Here is an 8613-nt window from a genome sequence, read left to right as displayed (position 1 = left end):
TTCCTACAGTATTAATGAATCATAACTTTAATCAGTCTCTCTTTTGCTTGTGTCTTTTGTCCCGCCGAGACGCAGGGTCGGCATGTTTAATCGGATGTGGCAATGTTAGTTTAAGGGGTGCCCGGATGCCCTTCCTGCTGCCACCCCGTACCCCCCAGGAAGGAATTAGTGTACCCATACTGTCTGCGACAAGTGTAATCCATGGAATAGTGCGGAAGTGTTCAGAAGCCTGCGAGCCGTGTAACTGAGGCGGAACGTGGGGACCAGCACGGTATTCGCCTAGGGGGATGTGGAAAACAGCCTAAAAATCACATCCAGGCTGGCTGGCACACAGGCCCTCGTCGTTAATCCGCCGGCGCGCCTACCCGACTCCAGGAAGCGCTCTCGGCTAACCGGGCGGGCCATAACTTTAATCAGTGTACTCATACAAATACCTGGGTGTGAAAGCTTTTTACATATGTGAAAGGGAGTCACCAACTAGGCTCCGTCGTAGACAAAGTAGGTGGCATATTCGATTTCTTGGTAATATGCTGAGAAAATTCAATCTGTTTGCAACGAAGATCCGTGCAACCTATCCTAGAAAATTGCTCACGTTTGTGGGTCACGTCCCAGGTAGGACTGTCAGGGTGGTGTTAGACGTATAAAAAGAAGGGTTGCATGTATGGTCGCAGGTTTTATCAATGGGAAAATGTCGTAGAGGCTCTAAAAAACCTAAACTGGCAAATGAATTCGTACTAGTTTCGTTAAATTATTAATTTCGATTATTATTTCATAAATGAATCCTGAAATAAACACATTAAACAGTACAGGATTGCGTAATTAATAATAGAGTTTTAAGTGTGCAAATAATTCGTAATTTCAAATGTTTCTAAAAATAATTTTTAACTGTACACTCAGAACTAGTACTTATCGATTATAGCATCGAAACTAAAATTTTTTACAAAGTACTTCCTTTTCATAAATTTTAGCTTGAAATATGACATACTGTGTTTAATATTATATGAGAGTTTTCAGAAAAGCAACTGAGATAATAGTGACCTGTTCAAATTTCGAAAAATAATACTGGTATCGGCAAGTACTGTTGAGGAAAAGTAATGATGGAGGAGGATATCCCGTTCCAAGGAGAGCAGAAGCATCTGAAGTGTAATGCTATAGATGAATACTGAAGATTTGATGGAGAGATTGCGTAGCTAATGACATAGTGACTTGAATTGGGGAGATAGGAATTTTATGACACATTCGGACTGAAGCAACGGATTTTGATGCATCAAGGAATAGCAAGCTGGTAACGGAGGGAATTGTGGGGTGAGGGAAGGGCGAAGAAGATTGCAGAGGGAGACCAATGGATGAATACATTAAGCAGGTTGAAATAGACGTAGGCCGCAGTGGTGATTCAGAGGTGAAGAGGCTTGTATAGTGCATAGTAAAGTGGAGAGCTGCATCAAACCAGTCTTCAGACTGAAGACCATACGTCCATAAAAACTAGGACTCTATATTTGTCTAGAAAAATAGACGTGTCTGATGATCACTTAGCTCGAAACCGGTAATAAAGTACAGGAAAAAATATTCGCTATCAATGACTGTTTGTGATTCTACAAAAAGTGTATAATGTTGTAATTGAACACTGGTTCGCTTTTAATTCTCCGCATCACGTGTAATAGAGAGAAAAAAGAAATCGGAACAAAAGAGAAGACTGTCTCATAAAGACCTCGGCTGCCAGTAAAGGCGCAGGTGTTTCGTAAGAGGTCGGGCAGGCAGTCGGACGCGGTTAATCGGCATTAGCGATTCCAGGCCTGGGTTGCGCAGCCGGCGCGGCTCAGCCGGCGACTTTTAATTACGACGTGAAAGGCGCGGATAAATTCTCGCCGGCAATTATCACGGGCCGCCGCGGCCGCTCTGTAATTCGTAGCCACCCACGCCGGGCTGGTACGCGGCTGCGTGGCGTGCCATGTGGGTTACGCCTCGACCGGTGTGCCGTCCGGAGCACAATGGCGGCCCGCCGTCCCCGGCCGCCAGCTAATAAGGATTAGCTCAGCGGGCGGCGCGCGCCGCTCACAATAGCCTCGCAAACGATGTCCTTTAATCTGAAACCGGACTCGCCGCTGCCGCTGCTGCTGCTGCGACTGTGCCTGCCTTCCCTTTTCCAGCAGATGCTGCGGTGGCGCGCAGTTGTTTCGACAGGCGACGACGTCACTGCCGCGCACTGGCCGGAATCGTTTGCGTCACACTGGGAGGAGCAATCGTGCAACACTTGCTGTAGTCACCGGGAAAGTCGACGAGCCAAACCGAGCTCCACCCAACTCTTTTCTGTTGCTTTCATCAGTGACTAGATTACACGTTGAGTTCGTCACTACATCTTCATTTACATCTATTTTCCGCAATAGGGATATGCGATGGTGACTGTTTTCGATTTCGTCATCGGCGTAAAACATATCGATAAGCGACAATAATCGACTCCAATACGATGTTTTTAAAATCGATATTAAATGAATTTATTCCTTCTGAACAGGCCTTGGAAGGCCCAACAGTATCGACCGGTCGCCGTATCATCATCAGCCCACAGGCGTCACTGGATGCGGATATGGAGGGGCATGTGGTCAGAAAACCGCTCTCCTGGCCGTATGTCAGTTTACGAGACCGGAGCCGCTACTTCTCAATCAACTAGCTCCTCAGTTTGGCTCAGGAGGGCTGAGTGCACCCCGCTTGCTAACAGCGCTCGGCAGATCGGATGGTTGCCCACTCAACTGCTAGTCCAGCCCAACAGCGCTTAACTTCGGTGATCTGACGGGAACCGGTGTTACCACTGCGGTAAGGCCGTTGGCGATGAACTTATATGTTTTTGTTGTGGTCTTCCGTCCACAGACTGGTTTGATGCAGCTCTCCATGCTACTCTATCCTGTGCTAGCTTCTTCATCTCCCAGTACCTACTGCAACCTACATCCCTCTGAATCTGTTTAGTGTATTCATCTCTTGGTCTCTCTCTACGATTTTTACACTCCACGCTGCCCTGCAATACTAAATTGGTGATCCCTTGATGCCTCAGAATATGCCCTACCAACCGATCCCTTCTTCAGGCCATCACAATCCCGCTCTCGCTCGAAGATAGATCGCTCGTTCTCCATTCTACACATGGACACACACTCACTATACACGCACCGTGTGAGTGCCTGACTAGCAGTCATTCCTCGTTAGGTGACGCTACCATCGCTTGGACGCATTTATAACGATGGTAAGTCGGTGGTCATAATGTTCTGGTAGTTAGTGTATAGCGTAGTTAATTTGTGCAACATTTTAAGCAAATTCATAAATTTCACGCATCTCAATGTTTATGACTTCGTATCTCCTGAACTACGTCTCGTACGTTTATACAACATTGCGGGTACAGTCAGTGGTATATGTGTATAGCGTCTGGAAACTTCGTTGCGTATAGAGGAGGTTGTTGTTGTTGTGGTCTTCAGTCCTGAGACTGGTTTTATGCAGCTCTCCATGCTACTCTATCCTGTGCAAGCTTCTTCATCTCCCAGTACCTACTGCAACCTACATCCTTCTGAATCTGTTTATTGTATTCATCTCTTGGTCTCCCTCTACGATTTTTACCCTCCACGCTGCCCTCCAATACTAAACTGGTGATCCCTTGATGCCTCAGAAAATGCCCTACCAGCCGATCCCTTCTTCTAGTCAAGTTGTGCCACGAATTTCTCTTCTCTACAATTCTATTCAATACCTCCTCATTAGCTATGTGATCTACCCATCTAATCTTCAGCATTCTTCTGTAGCACCACATTTCGAAAGCTTCTATACCCTTCTTGTCTAAACTATTTATCGTCTACGTTTCACTTCCATACATGGCTACACTCCATACAAATCCTTTCAGAAATGACTTCCTGACACTTAAATCTATACTCGATGTTAACAAATTATAGAGTAGATAGCCAAGAAGTAATAAATTAAAACGTCATGACTGATGCTGAAGTTTTACTGTATGAAGAGGGAAAATGTAGTAAAAGATAAACTCTTTTTCCTTTTACCATTTTCTGGGTACATCAGGGAAGAAGGCTTTTAAAAGCAATAAAATTATGTATAAAGTTTATTGGAAGTCTCTAAGTGCTCAAATTCTCAAATAATGGATTAATAAATTTCCAGTATTTGCGCACCGTCATTTACGATTCCTCAAGACAAACACCCAGTTCGTAACTGTAACACTACTCTTTATTACGTAGCACTTTAAACATAAGATTTTACCTCTTATTGAGTAGATTATGACAGCATTGTGAATTTTTAAATTCGATCAATAATTACGCTTAGTGTTGAATATCAAAGGTTTTTTTGTTCCCAGAAGCTGTTGATAGGCTGGGCAGACTGGTAAAACAGGACTGGCGGCGAGCTGTGGCGAAACTAGCATCAGGTCTTAATGCTGAATAGAGTACAAGTGTGTCTGGACACCCAGTACACCGAACACTCCCAGGGATGGGCCTCCGCAGCTGACGACCCATCCATGTGCCCATGTTAACACCACGACATCGACAGCTACGACTAAAATGGGCACGTGACCATCGGCACTAAACGTTGGGGCAGTGGCAGAGCCTTGTATGGTCTGGTGAATATCGATACCTTCTTCATCATGCCGATGGGAGCCTGCGAATCCGTCGTCTTCCAGAGGAACCGCTCCTTGATACCTGTGCTACGGGACAGAGAAAGCTGGTGGCGACTCCATTATGCTCTGGGGAACTTCCACGTGGGCATCCATGGTTCCAGCTGAGCTCGTACAAGGCGCAATGACGGCAACACTGGTTGCAGACCACGTACGCTCCTTCATGACGATCATGTTTCCTGACGGCAGTAGCATCTTTCAACAAGACAATGTTCCATCTCACGAGGCCAGGAGTGTGATGGAGTGGTTCGAGGAACAGAGGCGAGTTCCAATTGATGTGCTGGCCGCCCATCTCTCCAGATCTGGCCCCGATCGAACACATCTGGGATATGATTGAACGTGACGTCAGAGTTCATCGCACCCCTCTCCGGAACTGACGGGAATTAAATGACTTGTGTGTGCAGATGTGGTGTCAACACCCTTCAGCGACCTTCCAGGATCTCCATGCTTCTACGTCACGACGCTTGGGTTATCCGTGCCAAAGGTGAACATACCGGCTGTTAGGTATGTGGTCACAATGTTCTGGCTGATCAGTATATTCATTCATCATTCACGCGATCAGGCCCAGTGGAGAGCGCGCCACCACAGTTAGAGCTTACCATCCGTCTCTGTCTTCTGCTATCTGTCTCCAGTTTTCCATGACACCCAGCTGCAACAAGTCTTCTCTCACTCCATCTATCCACCTCTTGCCACTGGCCTGCTGCCTGACGGGGTCGAGTCCATTGCGATTTTGGGCCACCTTTTTGCCTCCATTCTAACTACATGACCAGCCCATTGCAGTCTTTTGCTTCTCATCAGTCTCAATATGTTAGGCTCCTTGTACAGCTCTTCTAATTCAGTGTTACGACGTCTTCTCCATTCTCCAATAGCCTGATCTCGGACTGGTCCAGGACCTTCCTTTCAAATGTAAGTAGTCAGTTAAGGCCTTGTTCTCGAGTGTTCCAGGTTTGAGAAATATAAAGTACTACTGGCATTATTAATGTCTTATACAACCGCAGCTTTAGTTGTTGAGAGACACTTCTACATTTTAAAACAGGGTCTTGAGACTGATAGCATCTGTTTCCCGGCTGCAGTCGTGCTATTATCTCTGCTTCAGTTGACGTTACTTCTGTAAAAATTATCCAAGATATTTGAACTCTTTCGCATGTTTATACCTGGTGTTGTTCACAATTAAATCTTCAGAGTTTGGGATCTTTCTTCCTCTGGTCATATACTCAGTCTTTTCAGAGCTAATTTGTAGACCGATCCTAGCTGCCAATAACTTCAAGGTCTGGATACTTCTTTTAAGATCTTCTTGTGAGCATGTTAATAGTGCAATGACGTCTACATAGGCCAGGTGTGTAATGTATTCATCGCCAATTTGAATGCCTTCGAATTTTCTTTGTTGAAATCCCACATTACCTAATCAAGTGCCAGGTTGAAGAGGGCAGGTGATAGCTCTTCCCCTTGGTGTAATCTTGTTACAACTTGGACGGTTTCTGTCATTTTATTGCCTATCTTAACCTTAAGTTTTGTGTCATTTAGGCATACTTCTACCAGTCTGACCAATTTCTTTGGTATACCAAACTCAATCACAGTTCTAGTCAGGCTAGGACTATTTATATCATCGTAAGCCTTCTTGAAGTCTACAAACAGGAGATGTATCTCTCGTCTGTATTCGTACTTTTTTCACAGACTTGTTTTAGGACAAAAATCTGGTCAGTGGTTCATGGTCCTGCTTGAAAACCTCCTTGGTATTCTCTAATTATGTCTGTTGCTAGACGTTTTATTAGTTCTAATAGGCAGTTAGAGAAGATCTTACTACAGATGTTGTGTAGCGCTGTGCCCCTATAGTTGTCACTTACTGATTTGTCTTTCTTTTTATACATGGGGCATATCACAGCTACCTTCTATTCTTCTGTTATTTCATGTTTTGCCCAAATTTGAATTAGCTATGGATTTTGAAACAGAGGATTTCATCTCCAGCCTTGAGAAGTTCAGCGGGAATTCCGTCATCTCCTCCACTTTTACCATTCTTAAGGTTTTTTATCTGGTTCCTTCAATGGTGGATGGAGGATATTCTGGGTCTACTGTTACTGGGTCATCAAACTCGAGAAGATCGGTTGGTTCATCAGGGTTAAGTAATTCTCTGAAGTATTCCACCCATTTTCTCCAAATTTGTTGATCTTCTGTTAACATTCTTCCATTGGCATTTTTTATGAATTTGTGTTGATGGTATGTCTCTCCTTTAAAACTTTTCTCTTTTCTATAACGTTCTTTATACCTATTTCCATGAAAGCCTTGTTGAGCTTTCTGCAGGATGCTTTTTACATATTTTCTCTATGCTTTCTCAATGTAGCTTGTGTCTGCCGTCGTATTTCTTCGAACTTTGATTTTTCTTCTTCTGCGAATTACTTTGTCTCCACAGTAGTTTGGCCCGTTGTCTCTCCCTGGTAGCTTCCTCACACTCCTCATCGAACCACACTCTTTATGCTTTAGTTTGCTTTGGGATTACTTCTTGGGCTGTTTCTTTAATGGTCTCTGCAATCGCCATCCAGTTATGATCTAGCACAGTATCTCCTTCCTCTTCATTCAAAACATCAAAACGGTTTATCAGTGCTGTCTTGATAGTTCATCTAATACTATCTTCAATCGGACTCTAATGGTCGTATCGAGTGACTCTTTGGATTCTTTTGTACTTCCTGGCTTTCCATATTGTTTTCATCCTTCCCCTGACAAGGAAGAGCTCTGATCCACATTCCGCAGCTCTTGTCGTTTTGACATTTTGTATCCGCTTCTTTAATCTCGTCTCTACAATTAGGTGGTCAATTTGGCTCACTGTCTTCCCATTCGGAGACACACAGGTTCCTTTATATATTTTCTTCCTGTCGAAATCAGTACCACTTATAAACAGTATATTAAACCATTGTTTCATAATAAGATTACTTAGCGAATTTCAACAAACTTCCCGCATAATTTCTAACCTTTTCTAAACATTTTTCACCTATGTTCTTAATGTCAAATATGTAACACATATAAAGCAATCAGTTGTTTCAAGCTGATTTGTACCTGAGTGTTAGATTCTTCAAAATATCGGGAGTTTGCTGGTTTATGAATATTATGTGAGTTGCTTCTGCAATTTGTCGTATACTGAGCATAAAAACAAGTTCAATTTTCCTATCGTAACTGAAGCCATGTAGGCATTCTCATTCAAGTTGTATTTATACACTCTTTTGTGGAAGTAGCCTTAATAACCTAAGATTAAAATCAGCCTATGTTTATTGTTCAGGGTTTCCGTCTGACTGTGCGACAGATATGCCTGTCTGTTGGATTTGAGTCCAGTTTGTAATTTAGCAGCGTTATTTATGCCGGCTTTGGTACTCAGCATTAATTTTACTGCCTGTTGTGTTGTTCTTTCAATTTTATTTATGCATCTTTTACCGTTGGCCTCTTGTTTTATGGCGTTTTTCTTTTCATTCCCGTTCACTGCCTGCTCTGATCTGATAGCTAAATCTATGACCATGTTCGATTTATTATTTCGAGACACCTGTAAGTTGAAATGTTTTTCTCTCTGCTTCATTTTATACTCTACTTTATTTAATCTATACTGAAACAGAGTCCCAGGAGTTCGCTATCTCAGAGTAAATTCTTCAATTTAAAATCCTAAAATCGTATTGTTCGCTTGCTTGCAACATTTTTCCTCAGACTTTACGTGTTAAAGACACTCTTTAAATTTTTTTCCCCCTTCTGGTTCAAATATTTTGTTTTTCTTACCTGGTACCTTACCACTCCCCGCCTATCGCTTGCTATAGTATTTCAGATTATGTAGACTCGGAAGTGTAGGGATCAAATGCGACAGATCACGTCTACGTTTCAGAATCTCCTCCTCGTGTCAGCACAACTGCAGCAATCGCCACAGTTGCGGTTCCACCGCAACGCAAGTGTCTCCCCGCGAGGCACGCAACGCTTATTTTTTATTGGCA

General features: G+C 43.5%; 1 pseudogene; it reads right to left on the bottom strand.

Moving 5' to 3' along the window:
* Positions 1–2704: 2704 nt before the first annotated feature.
* On the bottom strand, positions 2705–2822 carry LOC124607910 (annotated as a pseudogene).
* Between the last annotated feature and the right edge of the window lie 5791 nt (positions 2823–8613).

The sequence above is a fragment of the Schistocerca americana genome, chromosome 3, assembly GCF_021461395.2.
Source record: "Schistocerca americana isolate TAMUIC-IGC-003095 chromosome 3, iqSchAmer2.1, whole genome shotgun sequence".
NCBI lineage: Eukaryota > Metazoa > Arthropoda > Insecta > Orthoptera > Acrididae > Schistocerca > Schistocerca americana.
The sequence above is the reverse complement of the archived record's forward strand: the minus strand, read 5'-3'. Positions and strand labels throughout refer to the sequence as shown.